Raw genomic sequence first — 13,526 nt, 5'->3', positions numbered from 1 at the left:
CGAAAATAAAGCATTTATTTATGTCGGATCTTTCATTTTTCGGATTTTGTGCTTTCGTTATCGTTTGTCAAAACGAAAACGAAAATAGCTGAAATTCGGACGAAAATGCATTCGGACGAAAACGAATGCACATGTCTAGTGTACACCGTGACCGTACACAGCCGGCCCTAAACTATCCTGCACAGCGTCCTGCAGGGCACTGTGACAGGCTAGAGAGCCACCCTGGCAGGCTAGAGAGCGCTACCCTGCCCAGTGTCTACTGCTCTGTTGTGTTCCTGCTGTCACTCCGCATGATCTTTAACCAGTTCCAGACCATCTCCTGCACATATACGTCGGCAGAATGGCATGGCTGGGCAAAGTAACATACCCATACATTATTTTGAATTCCCTGCGTGCACGTGCACCTGCCAGGAACTTCGTGGCTATGGTTGTGGGTCCCATGGACTCGATTGTCGTGGGGATACCCGCGATCGTATCACGGAGCTCAAGAACGGGGAGATGCCGATGTAAACAGCATCTCCCCACTTCTGCCTAGTAACAGCACACTGATTGTCTGCCCCCTGTCATTGGGAGCAGCGATCAGTGTGGTGTCACACACAGCCACGCCCCCATACAGTTAGAAACACGTCCCTAGGAACACTTAACCCCTACACTGTCACCTAGTGGTTAACCCCTTCACTGCCAGTGACATTTTTACAGTAATCAATGCAATTTTATAGCATCAATCGCTGTATATATGCCAATGATCCCAAAAATGGGTCAAAATTGTCTGATGTGTCCGCCATAATGTTGCAGTCATGATAAAATTCGATGATCGCCTCCATTACTAGTAAAAGAAAAATAATTAATAAAAATGCCATAAAACTATCCCCTATTTTGTAGATGCTATAACTTTTGTGCAAACCAATCAATAAACGCTTATTGCGATTTTTCTTACGAAAAATATGTAGAAGAATACGTATCGGCCTAAACTGAGGGAAAAAAATATTTTTTTATATATTTTCGGGCTATAGTTATAGCAAAAAGTAAAAAATAATGAGTTTTTTTTCAAAATCGTCGCTCTTTTTTTGTTTATAGCACAAAAAATAAAAACCGCAGAAGTAATGAAATACCACCAAATGAAAGCTCTATTTGTGGGAAAAAAGGAAGCCAATTTTGTTTGGGATCCATGTCGCACGACCGCGCAATTGTCAGTTAAAGCGACGCAGTGCCGAATCGCAAAAAACGCTCTGGTCAGAAAGGGGGTAAATCCTTCTGGGCTAAAGTGGTTAAAAGTTTAAACTTTTAGTTCTATTATTTTCATATGATATTGTTATTGTAATGTGCTAGTTGCTTTATAGTTGTTAACAACACTACTTTTGAGGTTATATGCAGTGTTATATGGGAAAAAAATATTGGGGAGGTGACACAATGTTTTATCACACCAGGTGACACCAAACCTAGTGGCACCACTGCTGCGAGTAACATTATATAGAAGCCTACCAAAATAGGTTTCAAATCCCATATATGTGTTCCCAGCTGTTTGAAGCAGCTCTCAAAATTAGAAACGTTGGTAAATGCATACTGCTGTTAATAGGTTTGATTTATTAAAGCAAGAAAGACTGTTAGCTCTCCTCCATTAGCAAAGAGAATGATTTTTTTGTAGATGAAGTAGAAATGTGTTACCTTTTATTATTTAATCATGTGCAAGCTAAAACTAACAAACTGGATTTTTTCTAGCACATGATTAGATGTTTGAAATTAATATAGTTTGACCTTATTAAAGATTCAAATTCAATAGAAACTGAGTACCATTTTACAATAGAAAAAAAAAAAAAAACATAAAATGAAATAGATGAAGACCCATCACATAATATCTTCCCTTATTACATGTAAAAACACACATTTCCACATAAAAAACATATAGAAAATAAATAGAGATACAATATATACAATATATTTTATCTCAAAATCCCACCAGGGTTCAAGAAGTGTATGAACTGGGAGAAGAAGCTATTTTTCAGCACAATAGTGTTGGAGGCAATACTTTTTTTTTTTATTGGAAAAAGCCAACTTAATTTGGATAAGGTTAATTTTACAAAGCAAAGTCGCATAAAACTCCAGAGGCAGTCCATCTAGTCCAGGAGCTTTAGACTTTAGCCAGTTCAATCGCGTCAGTAGTATCTTGTGTGGTGATGGGTGCATCCAGTAGTTTCACTTGGTCAGAGTTTAGCCTGGGGAATTGAATTGTATTTTGTAGTTGCCTTTGTATATGTGTACTATGAGATTTATACAGGTTTTTATAGAATTGTAGGAACTGAGATGCTACTTGGGAAGGGTCTGTAATGTTATTGCCCTCAGTGTCTTTTAGGGAGACCACCGCCGGAGGCCTATCGTCTAAGTTAGCCAAATAAGCCAATAACCTTCCCGCCCTCACAAAATAGGTGGGACCTTGTGTGCTGCTAGTGTTAAAACTATAGGCTAAATGTATCTCAGCTGCTGACACTTCCCACACCTCCCCACAGTGTGAATGACTGAAACCTGAATGTATTATACCCCTATGTGTGTACACATATGTATAGAGTGTTGCTCTATTAATCACAAACTGCTTGCGATCTCCTAAATGTGATTCGCTTTAAAAGAAATTACAATATAAATATATACGTGCAAAATCCATATACATACACAAACAATAGACATGTGGATATGTTCAAAAAATTGGTAACGAAAGATGTGGAATTATTAAACATTAAGAAACCAATGAGTCAGGGGTATATTAAGGGAGGGATTAAATCCCTGGAAGAAAGGAAGGATCTTGTCATTAGACCAGCCGACAAGGGGTGGGGGGGGGGGGGTAGTGGTATGGAATAAGAGTCAGTACAAAACAGTAATGAGTAACTTATTAAATGACACAGAGACATATAAAATATTGAAGGGTGACCCCACTATAGAATTTAAGAAAGAATTAGAAGAGTTAGTGAAAGAGGGCAGGCAAAAGGGATTCATCAATGATAAAGAACAGAAATACCTTATTCCAGAAACATGCAGGATTCCTGTTATCTATGCAGTTCCCAAAATACACAAAAATAGTCTGAAACCACCAGGGCGTCCAATTATAAATGCCATTGATTCATTGTCCCCTAGATTGGGTCAATTTATTGATTGCCACCTTCAACCTATGGTACAAAATACTAAGACATATCTAAAAGACACTAAACATGTACTACAAATTTTTAAAGAGATGAGTGTAACAGAAGATACCATTATGGCAATTACAGGCTGTGTAGTACACGCCCCACGCAGGAGTTAGAGGGTATTGTCTGTGTACCTTCAGTGCAGTATACACCTGTATCTACCTATTTAGCGTTATTGCTCTTCTGTAATTGAGCTATCAGCCATCTGCAGGAGTTTCTGGGTGTTGTCTGTGTGCCCGGAGTGCAGTATACACCTGTATCTACCTATTTTGCATTATTGCTCTTCTGTAATTGAGCTATCAGCCATCTGCAGGAGTTTCTGGGTGTTGCCTGTGTGCCCTAAGCGCAGTATACACCTGTATCTACCTATATTGCTCTTCTCTAATTGAGCCATCTGCCGTCTGCAGGAGTTAGTTGTTGTTGTGTGCCTCCAGCACAGCACAGTATACACCGGTATCTACCCTTTAATTCCTGTTGTTCTATAATATAGGCATCTGCAGGAGTTAGTGGGTGTTGTGTGCCTCCATAACAGCACAGTATACACCGGTATCTACCCTTTAATTCCTGTTGTTCTATAATAAAGGCATCTGCAGGAGTTGGTGGGTGTTGTGTGCCTCCAGCACAATATACATTACCCAATTGCTGGTTTTCCCATCTCCCTTCAGGCCATTACCATGTCTGGAAGGCCAACAAGGAGAGGCAGACAGGCACAAGCCGAGGGCAAGCAGGCTCTGTGTCTAGAGACAACAGTGCTGGTCGTGGACGCGGTGCATCGTCATCATCAGCACGTGGCCATGGGACACGCTTGTCCTTATTTTCGGCAGCTGGATGTGTTGAGCCGCATCATGCTGAAGACTTGGTAGAGCTGATGGCCAAGCCCCCTTCATCCTCCTCATCCTCTCTCACCCAGGCTCAGGGTACTAGCAAAGCAGCTGCCAACGCATCCTCTTCCCTCGTCTCAATGTCATCATCAGTGACTCCTTCCCTAGACCCACCACGTCCTCCTGAGGAGTCCCCTGAACTCTTTGAGCACAGTGTTGGGTACATGCTCCAGGAGGATGTGTTTTGTAGGCTCTGATGATGATACTCAGCTAGAGGAAGGCAGTAGCGTGAGCGCAGAGAGAGGGGATGCTCAAGAAGGACAGCAATCTAGCAGTCATGTTCCACAAGCTGCAGCATACTGCCAGGTTTGCTCCAGCAATGAAGAGGTAGGGGATGATGAGGGCACTGACTCCACATAGGTGCCTGGTAGGAGAGAGGAGGAGGCACATCTCCAATGAAGAAGAATGCCCTCCGGGGGCCAGCTTAGGGGCAGCACACCGTCTGAATCACACCGCAGAGCTCCGCCTGTGCAGGGCGCTGACTCTGCGCATTATTCTAAAAGTTCTTTGGTGTGGGCCTTTTTTGAGACGAGTGCATCAGATCGCACCGCTGCTATTTGCAACATATGTCTCAAGCGTATATCGCGTGGCCAAAACATCAGCCGCTTGGGCACCACATGCTTGACCAGACATATGTTGACCTGCCATGCAGCTCGTTGGCAAGCTTACCTCAAAGACCCACACCAAAGAACAAAGCGGACCTCTCCTTGCTCCTCATCAGCTGGGATCTCCAACCTCACTATACCTTCAGGCCGCGTACACACGGGCGGACTGTTCGCCCAACCTTGTCCGCTGAACAGTGTTTGGGCGGACAGTCCGCTCGTGTGTGGGCTTTCAGCGGACAGTTTCAGCGGACAGTTGGACGGACAAAGTCTTTCGGAAATTCCGAAAAACTGTCCGCTGAAACCGTGTTTGAGCGAACAGTCCGCCCGTGTGTGGGCCTGTCCGCTGTACTTTCGAAATGAGCGGACTGTTCCCGCTCGGAAAGTCCGCCCATTTCGAGCGCGTGTACAGGTAGGCGGGGCCCGCGAAGGAGACGTCGCGGGCTCCGCCGCCTGGAATGGGCTTAAAGGGGAACCCCAACGCCGAAAAAAATCGGCGTGGGGGTTCCCCCAAAGTCCACACCAGACCCTTGTCCGAGCACGCTACCCGGCCGGCCAGGAAAGGGGGGCGAGCGAGCGCGCCCCCCCTCCTGAGCCGTACCAGGCCGCGTGCCCTCAACATGGGGGGTGCCTTGGGGAAGGGGGGGCCGCGCGGCCCCCCCACCCCAAAGCACCTTGTCCCCATGTTGATGAGGACAAGGGCCTCTTCCCGACAACCCTGGCCGTTGGTTGTCGGGGTCTGCGGGCGGGGGGCTTATCGGAATCCGGGAGCCCCCTTTAAGAAGGGGGCCCCCGGATACCAGCCCCCCACCCTATGTGAATGAGTATGGGGTACAATGTACCCCTACCCATTCACCTGTGAAATAAAGTACAAAAAAAAACACAACACAGGGAAAAAATATTTTATTGCACAGCTCCGGGGGTCTTCCGTCTTCGGGGGTCTTCTCGCCGGACTCCTCCGCTATCTGTGTGTAGCTCTTTTACTAGCGGAGGAGTCCGGCTTTCTTCCTCCCCGCCGCCGGCCTCTTCTCCCGACTTCGGGGGTCTTGTCCCCCTCTTCGGTTCTTCTGCCGGGCCACCGCGCCTTCTTGTAGCTCTTTTGCAGGCGGTGGCCCGGTCTTCTGTCGCCGCTGCCTTCCGTTCTTCTGTCGCCGCCTTCGGTTCTTCTGCCGGGCCACCGCGCCTTCTTGTAGCTCTTTTACAGGCGGTGGCCCGGTCTTCTGTCGCCCCTGTCGTCGCCGCCGCCGCCGCCTTCCGTTCTTGTTCTTCTTCTTGTTCTTCTTCTTCTTCCCCAGGAGATGTTGACTCGACGAGCTCTCCGGCCGGAATGCCAGAGCCGCGCTGCGTGGTCACTTATATAGTGACAATGGGGCGGTGTCACATGGTATATGTCACATGGGTTGGTCACATGGGTTGATGTCACATGGGGACTATGACATCGTAAGGGGGCGGGGTCACCATGTGACCAACCCATGTGACATATACCATGTGACACCGCCCCATTGTCACTATATAAGTGACCGCACAGCGCGGCTCTGGCATTCCGGCCGGAGAGCTCGTCGAGTCAACATCTCCTGGGGAAGAAGAAGAAGAACAAGAAGAAGAACAAGAACCGAAGGTGGCGACAGAAGAACGGAAGGCAGCGGCGACAGAAGACCGGGCCACCGCCTGCAAAAGAGCTACAAGAAGGCGCGGTGGCCCGGCAGAAGAACCGAAGAGGGGGACAAGACCCCCGAAGTCGGGAGAAGAGGCCGGCGGCGGGGAGGAAGAAAGCCGGACTCCTCCGCTAGTAAAAGAGCTACACACAGATAGCGGAGGAGTCCGGCGAGAAGACCCCCGAAGACGGAAGACCCCCGGAGCTGTGCAATAAAATATTTTTTCCCTGTGTTGTGTTTTTTTTTGTACTTTATTTCACAGGTGAATGGGTAGGGGTACATTGTACCCCATACTCATTCACATAGGGTGGGGGGCCGGTATCCGGGGGCCCCCTTCTTAAAGGGGGCTCCCGGATTCCGATAAGCCCCCCGCCCGCAGACCCCGACAACCAACGGCCAGGGTTGTCGGGAAGAGGCCCTTGTCCTCATCAACATGGGGACAAGGTGCTTTGGGGTGGGGGGGCCGCGCGGCCCCCCCTTCCCCAAGGCACCCCCCATGTTGAGGGCACGCGGCCTGGTACGGCTCAGGAGGGGGGGCGCGCTCGCTCGCCCCCCTTTCCTGGCCGGCCGGGTAGCGTGCTCGGACAAGGGTCTGGTGTGGACTTTGGGGGAACCCCCACGCCGATTTTTTTCGGCGTTGGGGTTCCCCTTTAAGCCCATTCCAGGCGGCGGAGCCCGCGACGTCTCCTTCGCGGGCCCCGCCTACCTGTACACGCGCTCGAAATGGGCGGATTTGCCTCCGCCTTACGTGGGCGAGTCCGTTCATTTCAAAAGTTGAGCGGACTGTTTGGCAAACAGTTCGTTGAAACAGTCCGCTCGTGTGTGGGCAAGTCCGCTCATGCAAATTTTGAGCGGACTGTTTGCCGAAACTGTTTGACGAACAAGGTTGGGCAAACAGTCCGCGCGTGTGTACGCGGCCTCAGTCCTCTCTGAAACCTGCACTGAGAGGAATGAAGGTGTAGAATTAGGTGTGTCACAGCCAAGTACTTGCGGGTACTCTGCTAGCAGTACAGCCACGTCTGATTGTAGCAGGCAAATTTCCCTGCCCCAGCTGCTGGACTGTAGAAAGAAGTTCACTCCCAGCCATCCACATGCCCAGCGGTTGAATGCTAGCTTGACTAAATTGCTAGAACTTCAACTGCTACCTTTTCAGTTGGTAGACTTTGGCCCCTTACGTGAGTTTGTGCAATGTGTGGTTCCTCAGTGGCAGGTCCCCAAACGCCACTTTTGCTCATGGAAGGCGATTCCGGCTCTCTCCCGGCATATGGAAGGCAATGTCCTGGACAGGGCGGTCAGTGGTAAGGTGCATATTACCGTTGACTCATGGTCCAGCAGGCATGGACAGGGACCTTACCTGTCTTTCACGGCCCATTGGGTCACTCTTCTGGCAGCTGGGAAGGATGCAGGACAAGGTGCAGTAGTGTTAGAGGTTGTTTCACCACCACGCCTCCAAAAAGCTACTACTGGTTGTGACACACCTCTCTCCTCCACCCCCTCCTCTTCTTCTTCTTCCTCCATGGACTCTTCCAGTGCTCTGTCCTCGGAACCAGCGGTGCTCCGTAGGCGTTCAAGGGGCTACACAAGTACGAAGGCAAAACGATGCTTGCGCTGGTTTGTTTGGGGGACAGGAGCCACACTGGGGCAGATGTTTTTTCAGCTCTGCAGGGGCAGGTCGAGAGGTGGTTGACACCACACCAGCTTAAGCCAGGATTGGTGGTTTGTGACAATGTCACCAACCTCCTCTCCGCCCTCCGACAGGGACAACTGACCCATGTGCCCTGTGTAGCTCAAGTCCTTAACCTGGTGGTGCAGTGGTTCTTGGGCAGGTACCCGGGCTTACAGGATGTCCTGAAGCAGGCCAGGAAAGTCTGTGTGCATTTACGCCGATCATTTAATGCCTGTGCTTGGCTGGCTGAGCTCCAAAAGGAGTTGAACCTGCCCAAGAACCGCCTTATATGTGACATGCCCAACAGGTGGAACTCAACGTTGGCCATGCTGCAGCGGCTGCACAAGCAGCAGAGGGCCATCAATGAGTACCTGTGTGACTACGGCAGCAGGACAGGGCCAGGGGAGCTTGGTTTTTTCTCACCATGCCAGTGGGGCATGATCAGGGATGCATGTGCTGTCATTTCACCGTTTGAGGAGGCCACAAGGATGGTGAGCAGTGACAGTGCATGCATCAGTGACACTGTCCCTCTTGTCCACCTGTTGGAGCATATGCTGCATGGAATAATGGACAGGGCACTTGAGGCAGAACAGAGGGAGGAAGAGGAGGATTTCCTTGCCTCTCAAGGCCCCCTTTATCCAGACAGTGTTCCTGCTGTCCCACCCATCACACAGGAAGAGGACGAGGAGAAGGAGGAGGAGGATGATTGTGTCAGCATGGAGGTGGAGTCTGGCACTCAGCATTAGCAGCAGCAGCAGTAATGTAGGGATGATTTACAGTCTGAAGAAACCTGTGGACTTGTACGTGGCTGGGAGGAGGTAGCTGCGGATCATGTTGTACTTAGTGACCCAGAGGACTCCGGGCCAAATGCCTCAGCTAACCTAAGCTGCATGGCCTCCCTGATCCTGCAAAGCCTGTGGAAGGATCCTCGTATTCTTCGGATCAAGGAGAGGGACCATTACTGGCTGGCCACTCTCCTTGATCCACGGTACAAGGGTAAGGTTGCGGACCTTATCTTGCCATTGCAGAGGGAGCAGAGGATGAGACATCTCCGGGAGGCCTTGCAGAAAGGTCTGTGCAACGCGTTGTCAGAGACTGGGAGGTTACAAACTCCTGGTCCTGGACAACGTGTTGCTGAGGCATTGGTCAGAAGGAGCGGTGGAGAAGGTGGCCGTCTGACCGATGCGTTCAGACAATTTTTTAGTCCGCAGCCCCAAGGTATGATCAGTTCCAGCAACCATCGCCAGTGTCTGATTTACATGGTGCAGGAATACCTAGGGGCAAGGTCAGACTTGGACACCTTTCCCACCAAAAATCCTCTGGCTTACTGGGTCTTGAGGATGGATCACTGGCCAGAGCTTGCACAGTATGTAATTGAGCTACTGGCCTGTCCTGCATCCAGCGTTCTTTCGGAATGCACCTTCAGTGCTGCTGGCAGCTTTGTTACCGATCACAGGGTGCACCTGTCCACCGACTCAGTTGATCGAATGACCTTCATAAAGATGGATCAGTCTTGGATCACCACCAGCTACCAAGCACCTGAAGCTGATGTAACCGAATAATTTTTTTTTAAATATCACATCCCTTCAAGACTGCCCATGCTGATGCTGAGAGACTGTCCTGTTATGTTGACTGTCTATCCTCTTCCTCCTCCGCTGATATCTTGGAAGAACATTTTTGGTTCTGGGTGATGCCACCAGCCCAATTTTTCATCCCCTGTTTAACAGGGGCGTGTAATTAAAATTTTTGATGCAATGCTTTGCAGCAGGGCTCATTCCTGCACTACAACTAGAGTATATGGGAGAGTTTGCAGTGTCATGGCACCAGCACAAGTGCCTAAGGCCCAATTTTTCAGCCCCTGTTTAACAGGGGCATGTAATTACAATTGCAATTGCAATAGGATTAGGATAAAATCTTTACCCATATACATAACAGGTCTTTGAATGTCTCCCCACAAAAAAAACGGATATAAAATATTCCCTAGGAGGTACTGGACGGTTCTCTATTGCATATTTGGTGGGAATGCCCCCTAATCCAACACTATTGGAAAGAAGTGCATCATCTTACCTCACAAATCACAACATACACTCCGGATTTCACTCCAGCCAATATCTACTCCTCCATACTTCCATCCCCCAATTGGCCTACACAAAGTCACTCACACTACACCTCATAAACGCAGCAAAATTATGTGTACCCACTCACTGGAGGACTTCATCTCCCCCTAGTACATCCAAATGGCTCCATAGAGTAGTAAAATAGTTGAGATGGAAGATCTAATACATCAAGCACGAGATACTCCAGCAAAATTTCATAAAAAATGGGCATGTTGGCTTCATTTCAAAGAATCAACAGATTACCGTAACGTCCTAACAGATTCCACATAGCTTTACCTGGGGACCTGGCATTGCCAACTAACAACTAACAAATAAAACGGACATCTAGCCACGATACCCCCCCCCCCCTTTCCATCACCCCCTCCCTCCCCTTAACCATATACTAGTCTTACAGATAGGGTCTAGGGGATTTCCATTACAACAAGAACCTGCAAATAATAATGGGACTTATTCATATACCCTAACACTTCCTATAACAAGCAATTCATAACCAAGATACCGGCAAGTCAGCAACTCAATATTAGACAGACGATGACCTCCCCCACATACAGTCAGTTCCTGACAGTGGTATGTGGGTGATGTGGCAATATACCCGGTATCCCGAAGATACTTGCAGCAGGACTCCACTATGTTTTCCCTAGGAGGACCATATGCATATGTCCCCTTACGGTTCTAAGACTGTAATGATGCTTGGTTCCATGTCTCATTATCTGCAAATTCTTTAATAAAACTATTGAAACAAAAAAAAAGAAAATGAGCAAATGGCATTTGTGGAAGCGCACCCGTAAAAAGGAACAGGAATATTTTTGTAGTACACAAGTCAGTGTAGCAGGGGGACATGGTGAAAGACACCTGTTAAGACTGGGTGTGGCTCTTGTGGGGGATAGCTGGCACAGAGGTGCCAATTTGAAGAGGTTTGACTGGTGTGTTATGCCCCCTCGGGGGTCGAAACAGGGGGGAAGGATATGTGGCAGAGCGTTGCTCTGCCAGGGTCTAGAAAGAGTTTGTTCCCCAGAATTCTCAACCAGACAGGTTGAAGGGCTCCAATAAGCTTGTAACATGAAGGAGAAACTGGCCTTTCAGTTTCCTCAGTGTTTTGCAAAGTCCACTTTTGGACCTGGAGCACGGGGATTTCAGAGAAATCCAGGTGGGTTGAAATCCCTAGTCCTGGGTCCTGATTTTGAGAACAGCCAGCATACTGATTTGTCAGGTTTGTGCTGGGCTTTTAGTAGTAACCTGACCAGAAGGGGCAGAAGGCAAGGATACTGATTTGTTCTTGGAGCAATGGCTGAGAAATCTGCTTGGACGAGAGTCCCTATCACCTTTATTTGCAATTGAACGGGCGCACAGAGTGCCTATGCGCCCCTTGCCCCCGGGAGCCCCACCACGCCCTATACTGGCGAAATTGCTCTACTTAAGGGATAAGGAATCCATAATGTGCACTGCTCACAATCTCCAAGATATTCAGTACAGTGGAAAAATAATTTTGATTTTTCCTGACTTTTCTGCCACTACTCAGAAACAGAGAGCAGCTTTTACTACTGTGAAGAAGCGTCTGCGAGACAAACAACTTCCTTATAGCATGTTATATCCTGCTAAGCTGAGAGTTGTTAATGATGGCAAGGTCCAATTTTTTCTTTCTCCTGTGGAGGCCTCAGAATGGCTGGATGGTCTACAATAAGTTTCTTTACCCACAGTACAGAGTAGACAGTGGCAGTGTCTGCTCCGACTGGTGATACCCCACTGTTGCACAATTTTCGTGTTACTATTTATGATTCACAGGTCATACCTCCACTATCCTAGTTGGGAGGAAGAAATAACTGTGTAATATTGAACTGCCGATAAGTGAACCGTGTCCCTCTTGGATGGAAGAAAATGTAGGAACAGCCCCCTCCTTTTTTTTTTCTTCTCTCCCCTCCCCTCTTACCCCCCACACTTTTTTTTGGGGAGGCGGCTCCTAGGTTGATATGATGCCTCTTGGGCACCCTCTTATGGCTGACTACTGAAGGCATATATCCATTGGACAAGCAGCTGTATGCTACAATCCAGAATAGGATGCACACTTGATAACTTTGAAATACCACTTGCCTTTATTGTTCAATATGACTGTCTATTTTTTTTTCTGAACTACTAAGTTTACGACACTAACTTTAACCGGGAGATACGTCTGGTCACTCCTCAGTTTGGGTTTCTGTTTTTTGGGATGAAGCTCGTTACAGTTTGAGGCAATGAGCAGGGAGGGGGGAGGGGTAAGGTTACAGGTTTAAGTTTGGTTCTTTTTTTTCATTTTTATTGCCTGTACACTGCACGTATGCGCCGGATGGGTGTAAGATCACGGAACAAATGCAGCTAGTATTCAGTTACTGTAATTATTATCAATGATATCTCAACAACCGGGGTAGTGTGGAGGCCTGGTAAACAATGGGAAAGCCTCCCACCCCCCATTGAACCATGGTCTCTCCATCCTATAGATGAGTTTTAACTGTATTACCTGGAATGTTAGAGGTCTAAATTTAAAGATTAAGAGACCTCTCGTCTTTGATTACCTAAAACTTACAAAAGCGCAAATAATTTTGCTCCAAGAGACTCATCTAGTGGGATCCTGAGTCATGGCATTAAATAAGCGCTATATTGCACATGCTTTTCACGCAACCTACTCTAGTTACTCTAGAGGAGTTTCTATACTCATATTGAGGTCTTTGCGGGTCCAAGTATTGGAGGTCAAAACTGACCCACAAGGTTGTTACATTGCTGTGGTTTTTCAATGCCAGGGAGTATTCCACATTAGTGAACTGATATGTTCCACCTTTGACTCCCAAAGGCTGGAGGATTGTATGTCTATAATACTCCCCATGGTACAAGGTCACCTCATTATTGGAGGTGACTTTAACAAGGTTATGAATGCGGAGATGGATAGGCTCCGATGCACTGGACCACAATCTCCTGCCTTAAGAGACTGGGTGAATGCCTATGACTTGACGGACATATGGTGCTGGAAACACCCAGATAAGAGACAGTTCTCTTGTGCACCTATAGGTCTCTATCTAGGTTAGACATGTTTTTCCTGTCAAGAGATACGTTGCAGAGGGTGAAGGGGGTTTCCTATTTACCGAGAGCAATCTCTGGTCACTCTCCTCTGCAGTTGACAATAAGTGAGTCTAGAGCATCGGGTAACCAGGTATGGCGGATGAGTCCTTATTGGCTGCAGGAACCAATGGTGCTATACACATGTGAAGATGCTGTGACTAAGATCTGGCAGGAAAATATGGAAGAGGTTTCAGAATTAATTACGTGGGACGCCTTTAAGGTGGTGTCCAGAGGGGCTTATATGAAGGGTGTCCTAGACCTGTGGAAAGCAAATGGGGAGTGAATACAGGGATTGGCCTCTAACTTAAAGGAGGCGGAGGATTGCTATGTTAGGGATCCTTCCCC

Source organism: Lithobates pipiens, unplaced genomic scaffold (assembly GCF_037356315.1).
Source record: "Lithobates pipiens isolate NorthernLeopardFrog02 unplaced genomic scaffold, aLitPip1_a1.2 Scaffold_13, whole genome shotgun sequence".
Lineage (NCBI taxonomy): Eukaryota > Metazoa > Chordata > Amphibia > Anura > Ranidae > Lithobates > Lithobates pipiens.
Note: the sequence above shows the minus strand (reverse complement) of the source record.